Here is a 13,952-nt window from a genome sequence, read left to right on the forward strand (position 1 = left end):
TCAGATTATGTCAGAGGCAGTCCCTCTTCACATTACTATGTAACCCACTTGGACACTGAACTGCCATGGGCTACATTTGTGCAGGGGTTCTAGGTTATCTCCATGAATAGTCCTTGGTTGGAGTATGAGTCTCTGGGAAGTTCCTATGTTCAAATTTTCTTGTTCTGTTGCTCTCCTTGTGGAGACCCTGTCCTCTCCAGCTCTTACTATTTCCCACTTCTTACATAAAATTCCATTCACTCTGCCCAACAGTTGGCCATCAGGCTCAGCATGTGCTTTGATAGTCTGCAGGGCAGAGGCTTTCAGAGGCCCTCTATGGCAGGTTCCTAGTTTGTTTCCTGTTTTTTTTTTCTTCTGGCTTTCAGAAGCCCTCTGTAGAAGGTTCCTAGGTTGTTTCCTGTTTTCTTCTTCTGATGTCCATCCTCTTTGCCTTTCAGGATGGGGATTGACCGTTTTAGTTAGGGTCCTCTCTCTTGCTTAGTTTCTTTAGATGCACAGATTTTAGTGGGTTTGTCCTATGTTGTATGTCTATATGAGTGAGTATATACCATGTGTGTCTTTCTGCTTCTGGGACAACTCACTCAGGATGATCCTTTCCAGATCCCACCATTTACCTGCAAATTTCATGATTTCCTTATTTTTCATTGCTGAGTAATATTCCATTGTATAGATGTACCACAATTTCTGCATCCATTCTTCAGTTGAGGGGCATCTGGGTTGTTTCCAGCTTCTGGCTATTACAAATAAAGCTGCTATAAACATGGTTGAGCAAATGTCCTTTTAGTGTACTTGAGCCTCTTTTGGATATATGCCTAGGAGTGGTATGGCTGGATCTTGGGGAAGCACTATTCCTAGTTGTCTGAGAAAGCACCAGATTGATTTCCAGAGTGGTTGTACAAGTTTACATTCCCACCAGCAGTGGAGAAGGGTTCCCCTTTCTCCACAACCTCTCCAGCATGTGTTGTCACTTGAGTTTTTGATCTTGGCCATTCTCATGGGTGTAAGGTGAAATCTCAGGGTTGTTTTGATTTGCATTTCCCTAATGGCTAATGAGGTTGAGCATTTCTTTAAGTGCTTCTCTGCCATTCGGTATTCCTCTTCAGAGAATTCTCTGTTTAGCTCTGTTCCCCATTTTTTAAGTGGATTACTTGGTTTGCTGCTTTTCAGCTTCTTTAGTTCTTTATATATACTGGATATGAGTCCTCTGTCAGATAAAGGGTTGGTGAAGATTCTTTCCCAATCTGTAGGCAGTCACTTTGTTTTGATGACGGTGTCCTTTGCTTTGCAGAAGCTTTTCAGTTTCATGAGGTCCCATTTATTGATTGTTGCTCTTAGAGCCTGTGCTGTTGGTGTTCTGTTCAGGAAGTTTTCTCCTGTACCAATGAGTTCTAGGGTATTCCCCACTTTTTTTTCTAGCCGATTTAATGTGTCAGGTTTTATGTTGAGGTCTTTGATCCACTTGGACTTCAGTTTTGTGCAGGGTGATAAGTAAGGATCTATTTTTATTTTTCTACATGTAGACATCCAGTTGGACCAGCACCATTTGTTGAAGATGCTATCTTTTTTTCCATTGTATGGTTTTGGTGTCTTTGTCAAAGATCAGGTGTCCATAAGTGTGTGGGTTTATTTCTGGGTCCTCTGTTCGGTTCCATTGATCCACTATTCTGTTTCTATGCCAGTACCATGCAGTTTCTAGAACTCTTGCTCTATAGTACAACTTAAGATCAGGGATGGAGATACCTCCAGAAGATCTTTTATTGTAGATGATTGTTTTAGCAATTCTGGGTTTCTTTTTATTTTTTCAATGCAGTTTATTCAGGAACCTTGAACAATCATCTGACCCTGGGGAAAGCCAGCCCACAGCTTAAATAGCCTCTGGGTAGCCAACCCCAGCATGCCATGTGGGCAATGCAGATAGGTCCACATACATGGAAGCAAGCCAGATCCTTGGCCTTAGTCAAATGTGGAGTTGTTCGTGACAGAGAGCACTCACCATCGGGAAGGTGGAAGGCAGAAACCAGCTCCATCTTTAAGGCGCGGCATTACGCAGCTCTCTGCAGTTCCCCCTTTTTGTTTTAGACGCATCAGGCAAAAGTAGAGGTCTGATCTCTGATATTAGAAATAAATTGGGACTTTGTACTGATGTTCATTTAGGTGTCATCCACCCAAAGAGCATCAGACCCATCCGATACCTTGTTGTTTATATCCCCCATTTTTATTCATTATTAGCCAGATAGAGCCAAGTAATTGTGGTAATGATACTTGCTTTTTTGCCCAATGCTGGAATGCTAGTAAATTTAGGTATGCCCTGGTTACTCGCATGCCTCGCTGGGTGCCTGTGCCCGTTGATGCCCCTCACACTATGACTCTCTTCAGACAGAAAAGGGATCTTGGAATTACAGCCACCATTGTTACTGCCATCTCATTGGCGGCTGTTGGAGCTACCACCGCGGCATTAGCCATGAGTCATATTCATACTCATACGACATACTCATATGACATAGTCATACTGCGCAGACTGCTCAGACCCCGAATAATCTTTTAGCCAATGTAGCTCATGCCTTAGATGTACAAAAAGAAATTAATGCTCAACTAAAAGAAGGCTTGATGGTGTTCAATCAGAGGATTGACCTCGTGCAGGAGCAAATTGATACCCTATGGCAAATCGCTCAACTTGGCTGTCAATGAAAGTATGCTGGACTTTGAGTCACTAGCATACAACATGAGAATTTTTCCTGTGCTGCAAATCTGTCTAAACAATTGTCTAGCTATATTTTAGGTAATTGGACTGGAGAATTCGATACTATGATGGAGCAGCTGAGAGTGGCCATTGTCACGGTAAATTCTACCAGAGTGGACACAGGACTAGCCACAGAATTCTGGGTTTCTTGTTATTCCATATGAAGTTGACAATTTTTCTTTCCAGGTCTGTAAAGAATTGTGTTGGTAATTTGATGGGAATTGCATTGAATCTGTGGATTGCTTTTGGTAAGATGGCCATTTTTAATATGTTAATCCTGCCAAGCCATGAGCATGGGAGATCTTTCCATCTTCTCATATCTTCTTCTAATTCTTTCTTCAGAGACTTGAAATTTTTTTCATACAAGTCTTTGACTTCCTTGGTTAGGGTTACTCCAAGGTACCTTATGTCATTTGTGGCTATTGTGAAGGGTGTTGTTTCCCTAATTTCTTTCTCAGCCCTTTTGTCTTTTGTATACAGGAGAGCTACTGATTTTTTTGAGTTAATTTTGTATCCAGCCACTTTGCTGAAGGTGTTTATCAGCTGTAGGAGTTTTCTGGTAGAGTTTTTGGGGTAACTCACGTATACTACCATATCATCTGCAAATAGTGATAATTTGACTTCTTCCTTTCCAGTTTGTATCCCCTTGATCTCCTTCAACCATCTTATTGCTCTAGCAAGGACTTCCAGAACTATGATGAAGAGATATGGAAAGAGTGGGCAGCCTTGTCTTGTCCCTGATTTCAGTGGGATTGCTTTAAGTTTCTCTCCATTGAGTTTGATGTTAGCTATAGGCTTGCTGTATATCGCCTTTACTATGTTTAGATATGTGCCTTGTATCCCTGATCTCTCCAATACTTTAAACATGAATGGATGTTGGATTTTGTCAAATGCTTTTTCAGCATCTAGAGAGATTATCATGTGGTTTTTTTCTTTCAGTTTGTTAATATGATGGATCACATTGATGGATTTCTGTATATTGAACCACCCCTCATACCTGGGATGAAGACTACTTGGTCATGGTGGATGATATCTTTGATGTGTTCTTGTATTCGGTTTGCGAGTATTTTGTTGAGTATTTTTGCATCAATGTTCATAAGGAAGATTGGCCTGAAATTCTCTTTCTTTGTTGAGTCTTTGTGAGGTTTAGGTACCAAGGTGACTGTGGCTTCATAGAATGAGTTTGGTAATGTTCCTTCTGTTTCTATTTTGTGGAATAGTTTGAAGAGAATTGGAGTCAGCTCTTCTTTGAAGGTCTGGTAGAATTCTGCGTTGAAGCCATCTGGTCCTGGGCTTTTTTTAGATGGGAGACTTTTGATGACAGCTTCTATTTCTTTGGAGGATTTAGGACTATTTAATTGATTTACCTGGTCCTGATTCAGCTTTGGTAAGTCAAATCAATCAAGAAAATTGTCCATTTTGTTTAGATTTTCAAATTTTGTGGCATATAGACTTTTGAAGTAAGTCCTAATGATTGATTGGATTTCCTCGGTGTCTGTAGTTATGTCCCCCTTTTCATTTCTGATTTTGTTGATTTGGGTGGTGTCTCTCTGCCTTTTAGTTAGCTTGGCTAAGGGTTTGTCGATCTTGTTGATTTTCTCAAAGAACCAGCTCTTGATTTCATTGATTCTTTGAATTTTTTTATTTGTTTCTAATTGATTGATTTCAGCCCTGAGTTTGATTATTTCCAGCCATCTACTCCTTTTTGGTGTGTCTGCTTCTTTTTCTAGGATTTTTAAGTGAGCCGTTAAGTTGTTTGAATGCTCTGTCTCGAATTTCTTCTTGAAGGCACTTAGTGCTATGAACTTTCCTTTTAGTGTCCCACAAGTTTGGGTATGTTGTGTCTTCATTTTCATTGAGTTCTAGGAAGATTTTAATTTCTTTCTTTATTTCTTCCCTGACCCAGCTGTCTTTTAGTAGCAAGTTGTTCAGTTTCCATGTATGTGCAGGCTTTTTGCTATTTCTGTTGTTATTGAGGTCCAGCTTTATTCCATGGTGAACAGACAGGATACAAGGGATTATTTCAATCTTCTTGTATCTGTTGAGGCTCGCTTTGTGACCAACTATGTGGTCTATTTTGGAGAAGGTTCCATGAGGTGCTGAGAAGGAGGTAAATTCTTTTGTGTTTGGGTGTAAGCTTCTGTAAATGTCTGTTAGGTCCATTTGATTCATGACCTCTGTTAGAGATATTGTTTCTTTGTTTAATTTCTGTTTAGTTGACCTGTCTTTTGTTGACAGTGGGGTGTTGAAGTTTCCCACTATTAGTGTGTGGGGATCTATGTGTGGTTTAAGTTTTATCAATGTTTCTTTCACAAATGTGGGTACCCTTGTATTTGGGGCATAGATGTTCAGGATTGTGATGTCTTCTTGGTGGAATTTTCCCATGATGAGTATGAAGTGTCCTTCCCCATCTCTTTTGATTAATTTTGGTTGAAAGTCTATTTTATCAGATATTAGAATGGCTACTCCTGCTTGCTTCTTGCATCCATTTGCTTGGAAAGCCGTCTTCCAGCCCTTTACCCTCAGGTAATGTCTATCTTTGTGACTTAGGTGTGTTTCTTGTATACAACAGATTGCTGGATTTTGTTTACGCATCCATTCTGTTAGTCTGTGTCTTTTTATTGGAGAATTAAGTCCATTGATATTGAGAGAGATTAATGACCAGTGGCTGTTAGATCCTTTGAATTTGATGTTGGCTGTGGTCATACGGTTGTGTGTTTGGTTGCTTTTTGTTTTACTGTAGTGGGGTTATTTATTTCCTGTGTTTTCCTGAATGTAGCTAGTTTTCTTGGGTTGTATGTTCCCTTCTTGTGTCTTTTGTAATGCTGGATTTGTTTGTAGGTATTGTTGAAATTTGTTTTTGTCATTGAATATCTTGTTTTCTCCATCTATGAGGACTGAGAGTTTTGCCTGGGCTGACATCTGTGTTCTTTTAGGGTCTGCATGATATCCGTCCAGGCCCTTCTGGCTTTCCTAGTCTGTTGAAAAGTCAGGTGTGATTCTAATGGGTTTGCCATTATATGTTACTTGGCCTTTTTCTCTTGCAGCTTTTAGTATTTTTTCTTTGTTCTGTATACTTACGATTTTGATTATTATGTGGCAGGAGGATTTTCTTTTCTGGTCTAATTTATTGGGTGTTCTATAGGCCTCTTGTATTCTTATTGGCCTCTTCTTTAAGTTGGGGAAATTTTCTTCAATGATTTTGTTGAAAATATTTTCTGGGCCTTGGTGCAGGGAATCTTCTTTTTCCTCTATTCCTATTATTCTTAGGTTTTGCTTTTTTATGTTGTCTTGAATTTCTTGGACAGTCTGTGTCAGGAATTTTTTAGATTTAACATTTTCTTTGACAGATACATCTATTTCTTCCATTGTATCTTCCACACCTGAGATTCTTTCTTCCATTTCTTGTAGCCTATTGGTTATGCTAACCTCTGTAGTTCCTGTTTTCTTCCCTAAGTTCTTTCTCTCCACAATTTCTTCCATTTGTGTTTTTTTTTTTTTTAATTTTTCCAATTCTATCTTCAGGTCTTGAGCTATTTTGTTGTTTTCCTTCACCTGTCTGACTGTATTTTCATGTTTTTCTGTCAATTCCTTCAGCTGTTTGTTTGAGAAATCCACTGTTTCTTTTATTTCATTCAGTGATTTAAGCATTTCCTCTCTAAAGGTCACAAACTGTTTGGCTGCAGCTTCCTCTATTTCTTTTCGTATTTTGTTTCCTCTGTTATCTTCTTCATGAGCATAGATGTTAGGTCATCTCCTTGAATTTCAATTATGCTGGGGTGTCTAGGGCTATTTGCCCCTGGATAACTGGGTTCTGGGATGCCATATTGCTCTGGCTTTTGTTGGTTGAACTTTTACGCTGTCCTCTACCCATTGGGCTATCTTAGGTGTTTGAAGTTAGTTTCTGGTTGTTCCTGTAGTGGAGAGAATCCCTTTGGCAGGAAGATGGTTTTTCCTGAAGGAAGCCTTCTCAGCTTTTTGGGTATAGTCACTGGATGGCCGGTGTTTTTCAGGAGTTGCAACTCACCTCAGGCATAGAGACCTGGGTGATAGCTGTGGTCCTGATTAGTCAATAGGGCTCTCCTCTCACCGGGAGAAGTCCTGGAGATAGCTGCCCTCCTTCTGGGTTTCTTGCTGTAAATTTAGTGATCAGCTTCTGTAACCTGTGTGTCTCGTGGTTTGGTCAGTTTTGTTAGGGATAACTGGTTGCCCCTTGGAGCAGTATCTGGGGGTTGATCTCAGGGTTCCCGGTCTTTTGTAGGTCTGAGACTGGGGCCCTGTGTCCCAGAACCCAAGAGGTAATCTGTGGTGGGTGAGTACTGCTCTCCTGGTAACAGCAGGCTATCTGGGGCACAGCAGTTCCCTGGGTTGGGCCGGTCTGTGGGACCTTTTCTGGGGATATACAGGGTTGCCTAAGTCCGTTCCCTTTGCTTCGTTCCTTGTTCCTTGTGAGGGTTTCTCCAGACAGTGACTCTAAGACTCTGGTGTCTTGGGGCCCACAGTTCTGTCTGTAAGGAGTAGGTACAAAGCAGGCCTCTGGGCTGGCGGAGCGTGCGCCCGCCTGATAGTCTGCAGGAGCTGGGTTCCCAATAACTCTGTCCTCCCTGCTTGGGCCCGGATCTGTGATGCCTGGGCGTACTCGCCTGTTTGCGATCTGTGGTCTGCTAGACTTTCCCCAGGCAAAGTCTAGGTGACTCCAGCAGCACGGTTTCTTCCTTCCCTGTGGGGCCCTCTCCGGACAGGGATTCCCAATCTTTTTTGCACTGGGGCACGCAGCTCGTCTGTACCAGTGAGCTGGGCTCCAGCAGCCGCTCTCTACATGGCGGGAGCTCAGTTGTGATGGCACGGGTACCCACAGTCCACAAGACCTTCCAGGGAAAGACTGGGTGACCTGTGATCAGGCTCGCAACTTTGCTTCCCCGTGGGGTTTTCTTGCGACTGGGACTCCCAGTCTCAGGCACCCTTGTGCCCACCGATCAGCCTGGGAAAGTGATCGGGACACACAGGCTTGCAGCTCCAGCCCGGAGACCCAAAGCCCGCATTACCCGGGATTTCTTCCAGGTTCTGGGTGGGCAGCCGAGAGTGGACCTGACCGATTCCCACGTCGTGGGGGCCTCCCCTCACCTGGGAAACAACGATCGCTGTAGTTTTAGGGCCTAGAGTTCAATCTCCTGGTCGCTGCACGGAGAGTGCTGTCCTGCTTCTCAGACATGGTGCTCTCCCGGCGCCGCCATCTTGAACACTCCTCACTCTCGGTGCTCTTAATTCAAAACCCGGACACCAGATGTTCTCGCCCAGGGTGGCCTCGGTTTCCTACTTCAGCTGTGCTTGAACAGCTAACCTGTGCTGACTTCTCTAACCCCAGCCCCAGCCACTCTGAGCCTGAGTCTTTGCAACCTCATTGCTCTACTGCTCGACGTCACCGCTGAGCCTCACCCACCGCCACGACCACAGCATTTCCCCCAAAAGTGCACCAGAACTACCACCAGGATTCTGAGGCTGCCATCAACCCCCAGACCAAGCTGGAGTTATATGCCTCCTAAGTCTGTCTGACCAACTACTTCGACTGGAAAGAGTTGGCTCTGAAGAACGTTGCCAGATACTTCCTCCAGCAATCTCCTGAGAGGGAACACGCTGAGAAACTGATGAAGCTGCAGAACCAGCAAGGTGGCCAAATCTTCCCACCGGCTATCAAGAAGCCATACCAAGATGACTGGGAGAGCAGGCTGAACACAATGGAGTATGCACTGCCCTTGGAAGAGATTGTGAATCAGTCACTACTGGAACTTCACAAACTGGCTACTGACAAAAATGACCCCCACTTAAGTGAGGTCATTGAGATGCATTGCTGAGCAGGTGAAATCTTTGGGTTCCACCTGGGTGACCACATGACCAACCTGTGCAAGATGGGAGTCCCCTAATCTGGCGTGGCAAATGAGATGAGAGCTAAGTTTGGCTTCCCCAAAGCCACTTGACTTTACCGGTCACTGAGGCAGTGCGTACATGTTGGACTGCCTTTATCTTTTCTGTAACTCTCTCCAAAACATCCGTTTTAAGTTATTTAATTTGTATCATTTCTTCAAATAGAGAACTCTGCTACCCAACCCCCCCAAAAAGAGAAGAAACCCAGATGGCTGAGAGCCTGCTAAGACTGGTAAGAATTACACTTAATGATCTTCTGCTCTATACCAAGTCATTTCAGCTCCTAAGGGTCAGAAAGGACAGAAAAATGTCCTCAGTTCCAAAGCATGAAATATGAATGAAAATTTGAATGAAACTATGAAAAAGACCTTTAAGGACAGACACTATCAATGAACTACAATGTCTACAGATTATAGGAGTGAGTGAGTGGGTACCTAACCAGCCTATGTGGAAATGCTGGCAGCTGTGCCAGGACTGTGCACTCTGCCTCTGCTGGCCTGGCACTTGTCCCTCAACAGCATACCTTGCACTGGCACTGAGCTACAAGGTCCTTGCAGAGGGTTGGGGCCCTTAAGGATGCTGAGCAACCTCTGAGTGGACGAGCACGGCCTGAGTGGTTACTATGTATTGTGGCATACCTTTTTAAAACTCTTATTTACATTTCTTATCTCTTTCTCCCTACTTCACCCCAATCCCTTCCAACATCCCATCACCAAGTAGGAGAGAGAAAAGATTAGTGGGAGAGGTGGCACAGTTCTCTTAGCTGCTTCCTGCTGGGTAGGGTCGTTGGGTTCCTTGAAGCCAGTCCATTCCTTGTTTCAGGAGATCTCTGACTTCTTGTCTCACAACAGCAACCAGGAGCAGCAAAAGGGAAGCAGGAGCAACACCGTTCTTTCTCAGATCCTCATGCTCTGGGCTCTGGCATTTATTCTCTCTCCAGAGCCCTCAGATTTAAACTATCTGCAGCTGGCAAAGACCTCCTCTCAGAACCCATACAAGGCAAATCATCTGCTGCTGTGGACCATCTGAATCAGTCCCACATCCCACACCTGGGACCAAAACAAAACCATGCTTACATCCACAACAGTGTAGTGTTGTGATTGATAGAGGCGAGTGGGTTAATGGGATCTACACAGGTAGACATCATAGAAATCCCCAGAAGGAGTCACAGTAAGGCTGACACCCTACTGATGGGAGTGCTTACCCTAAGAAAAAGACCTTTCTCCCACAGGCTAGATGAATGTACCACAAGGCACCCCATGAAGCTGGCAGGCTGAACTAGAGGCAAGAGATGGTCCTGGTTCATCAGCTGGCCCAGGTCACAGTGGGAAACTGGGGTAGAGGGAAGGCACAGCAGAGTTCCTGTCTCAGTCACTCTGGAGAGGCAGGAGGCAGGACAGACAGTAGAGGTCATGTAGCCAGAGTGGGGTGCTCTACAGGAGTCAGGAGCACATCCACAGAGATGTTTAAATCTGCTACTCCAAGCTACATCTGAAGAGGATCCACAGACTGCCCCTGCCTGCCAGACTCCAGCCCTTGCTTCCTAACAGAGCTGACCAGGTGCTCTCAGTAACCTGGATTGTTCCTGTGTGAGCTGTGCTAATTCACCATCACAGCATGATGTGTACCTACAAAGATCATCAGAGTTAAAGGTTTCTCCTGTCTCCACCCCCAAAGAAGAACAAGGGAATAACAAAGATGGAATACCGGGAAAGGAAAGGGCGATTTATGTCATCCCTGAGTCCTTGTACCTGCTGCTGGGTGCTGGGTGCTGGGTGCTGCATTCCCCTGCCCTCCCATTGTCGGATTCTGAAGCCTTCTAACCTCAAACCTGGAAAGCGGGATGAGGAAGAAAAACTAAAAGATGTCAAAGACATCTTCATTGTCTCAAACAATTTGCCACAGACTGGCCCTGCTCCTGCCTTCCTGTGCTTCCCTGGGAGGGGTCAGCTCTCTTCTCCTTTACATAATTCCTCTGAGCTGATTCCCAAGTGAATGCACCTCCATTCTCCAGGAGGGAAGAAAAGCTCACTGCTTGACAAAAGGACTTCAGACACCTTCAGTAGAAGGAGCAGGAATTGGGAGGGGGGAAGTTCTTGGTTCTCATGGCTGGGGTAATGTGTGGTTACATTCGCCCCAGATCCGGCCTCTCCTCCTTCTGCCTCTGCACCTGCCAGAGCATAGTTCACATCCTTTTTAAGCTGTCTAAGTCATTTCAAAGGACCTCAACCCAGCAGTGTTTTCATTCTGATCATGTAAATGGCCCATGTTGAGGTCCATCAGAGAGGCCAGCCATGCTTAAAGTCCCCGGGGAGAGTGAGGACCCAGGGCCACCAAGGGAGGAGGATGCGAGGGGACTGGAGATGCACTGTGATAAATGACCACCAGGCTGAACTCATCCAGGCATCGGACTCCCGCCTGGGGTATACAATTCTCCTAAAAACCAGTGGGGGTGCAGCACCAGAACCTTACCACCTGACCACAAGGGATGCAAGCAAACAGAACGGCCACTTTGCTGCAATAAGAGATTGCAGGGGAGGCTTTCTGGGAGGCTTCTGAGGGTGACAGAGCAGGAAGTTCCTCCCTAGATGTCCCTCTGACTGGTGTCCCGAGTTTCTGGGGCAGACTGCATAACCAAGGCCCAGGACTAGGCTAATTCTCCCCCAACCCTGTCACACAGTAATTGCCTCCTAGGAGACTCGTGATGTTGATTAGTGAACACACACCGAAGAATAGAAGTGACCTTGAAGACAGTCGTCTGGAGGAAAGCCTCTTTCAGACTCTGAAATATTGATGGAAAACCTTCCCATTTTTCTTTGGGGACAGATGGCCATCCATCTGCTCTGCTTCCCAAACCTGCTAAAGCAAAAATGTCAGGGCTTTCGAAGCTGGCCCCTTGGTGTGGCCGCAGCACCCAAACACCCTCTGCAGTACCCTGCAGTGTCTGGGACATAGTCCCCAGTTGGGATCAAGCTTCCTATCAGAGAGGGAAACGGAAATGGGCCACCTGCAGCAGGGAGGAGCTTCCCACCTTCACAAAGCATGAAGGGATAAAGAAAGGTGAGTGGTAGCCAGGGACACCAGGAAGGCATCCCGGCTCAGCCCTGTCCTGATGGTAAAGCCCAGTTCACAGTCTTTGCCATCATAGCAGGGCACAGATAGCCCAGTACGGTGACTGATGGGCAGACCTTTGCTAGCACTCAGTGGGCTTCTTGGTTCAGCTTACTCTTCTACAGAAGAGGGCTGTGAACAGACACACTCATACTCATCCATCTTCACCAGGGCACATGAGCATGAAACAAACTGTCCTGGTTAGCTTTGTTTTTTGTTGGGTTTTTTTTTTTTTTGTCAACTTGGCACAAGCCAGTGTCATTTGAGAAGAGGGAACGCACTTGAGAAAATGCCCCCACCAGATTAACCTGTGCTTCACTTTTTTTTTAAATTAAGGATTAATATGGGAGTGCCCAGCTCACTGTGGGCAGGGCCGCTCATGGGCGGGTGGACCTGAGTTGTATAAGAAAGCAGAATGATCAAGCCACGAGGAGCAACCAAGTAAGCAATGTTCCTCCAAGGACTCTGCTTCAGTTCCTGCCCTCACTTACTCTAATGAGGGCCTGTGATGTTGAAGTGTAAGCTTTTGGTCATGGTGTTTTATCACAGCAGTAGAAACCTAAGTAAGTCAGGGACCCAGAATGGGGAGCCAAGCCCACAGTCAACGCAGAGAGCCTTCTGTAGGTAGGACAGGGACTTTAGGGGAGGAGGCGGACATTCTGCTTACTAGAATATCAGGAATAGCTACAGACATCTTTGGCCACTGCAGCCACCATCTTTTCTAAAACAATTTTTTCCGCTGAAATACAAGCCCCTGGGCACTAATATCTGCTTTCCTTTTTGAGGCCCTTCTTCTGGGGCTGCTGCTCCTAGACAAAGAACTACATGGGGCCCCACCTGACCCCTTGCCCTCCACTCCCTACAGGCTGACTGGCCCACTGTGGCACACCAGTTCCTGCAGAGTGCTTGCTGTAGACACAATTGGGATTTACCACATACTGGTCATGAGGGTGAATAAATGCTTGAGTGGATGTTTTTTAGGAGCCGGTGTGTTATATTCAGCTAAGGTGTCAAGATGAATGGAACTCGGCAGAGGGCAGAGGCCAGAGGCCATGGCAAGAAAGACACAGGGCTGTCCTTACCCTATGATCCTGCAGGTATAAAGACAAGTTCCTCTTTCAGGGGACTCTATGTCCAAATGGCACCTTCCAGATATAAGCAGCTTAAAAACACACACCTATACACAACATACACATACCACTACATAGCAGGCGAGCATACATCAAACACACACACAGTATACCTCCAGGTACATATATTTACATAAAGTGCACACATCACACAAATATTAACAAGTACATAACAGTTGGGCGGTGGTGGCACACACCTTTAATCCCAGCACTCGGAAGGCAGAGGCAGGCAAATCTCTGAGTTCAAGGCCAGCCTGGCCTATGGAGTGAGTTCTAGGACATCCAGGGCTACACAGAGAAACTCTGTCCCCAAAACCAAACTCAGAACAAAATACACAACAGACAGATGCACATACCTAAAACATACCACATATATACAGCCATACATGTAACACATATATAAATGTTATGTCACATGAACACTACATGGATCATGTATGCCTTCAAAATAAACACAAAACATACACATAAAACACATGTCACATCACACATAATATGTATTCGTACCACATAGCACACACACAAAATATGTGTTTGTGCACAGAGCATAACCAAAACATGTACAACACACATATACAAAAAAAAATCATACACATACCACATACACACATACACATTCTGAACCAAGACATCCCCTGGGCTGACCTTCAACTCTACTGCACTCCCTGCCAGAGGTCTCTTCTGTCTGAGTGTCCTCTAGAGCTTCAGGCCCCACAGCCACACTGTCAAAACTTGGGCTAGCTATCTGTCTGGGACAAGAATAATATAGCCCAAAGGCACCTACCAGAGATGGATTTCAGTTGCCAGCGCTTGGACACCTAAGCCCTCTGGGTATTCAAGGACCTAGGGGGAGCATCTACTGTGGAAGTGAGTATTTGTAGAAAGGCATTCCCAGGTCCTTAGAGGCCAAGAGGGGCAAAAAGAAAGATTCTGAACCTTCTGCACCCCAACCTCAGATCACGTGGCTCAGCTGGCTCCATGATTTGCCATTAAAGGCAGTACCTGATGTCTATAGCCAACTCTGCAAAAGCAATGGCTTGAACCAGCAC

General features: G+C 45.1%; 1 pseudogene; it reads left to right on the forward strand.

The window, feature by feature from the left end:
* The window catches only part of LOC110549038 (ferritin heavy chain-like), a 176,578-nt pseudogene extending 167,863 nt beyond the window's left edge, over positions 1 to 8,715 (forward strand).
* The last annotated feature ends 5,237 nt before the right edge of the window (positions 8,716 to 13,952 follow it).

Source organism: Meriones unguiculatus, chromosome 1 (genome assembly GCF_030254825.1).
Source record: "Meriones unguiculatus strain TT.TT164.6M chromosome 1, Bangor_MerUng_6.1, whole genome shotgun sequence".
Lineage (NCBI taxonomy): Eukaryota > Metazoa > Chordata > Mammalia > Rodentia > Muridae > Meriones > Meriones unguiculatus.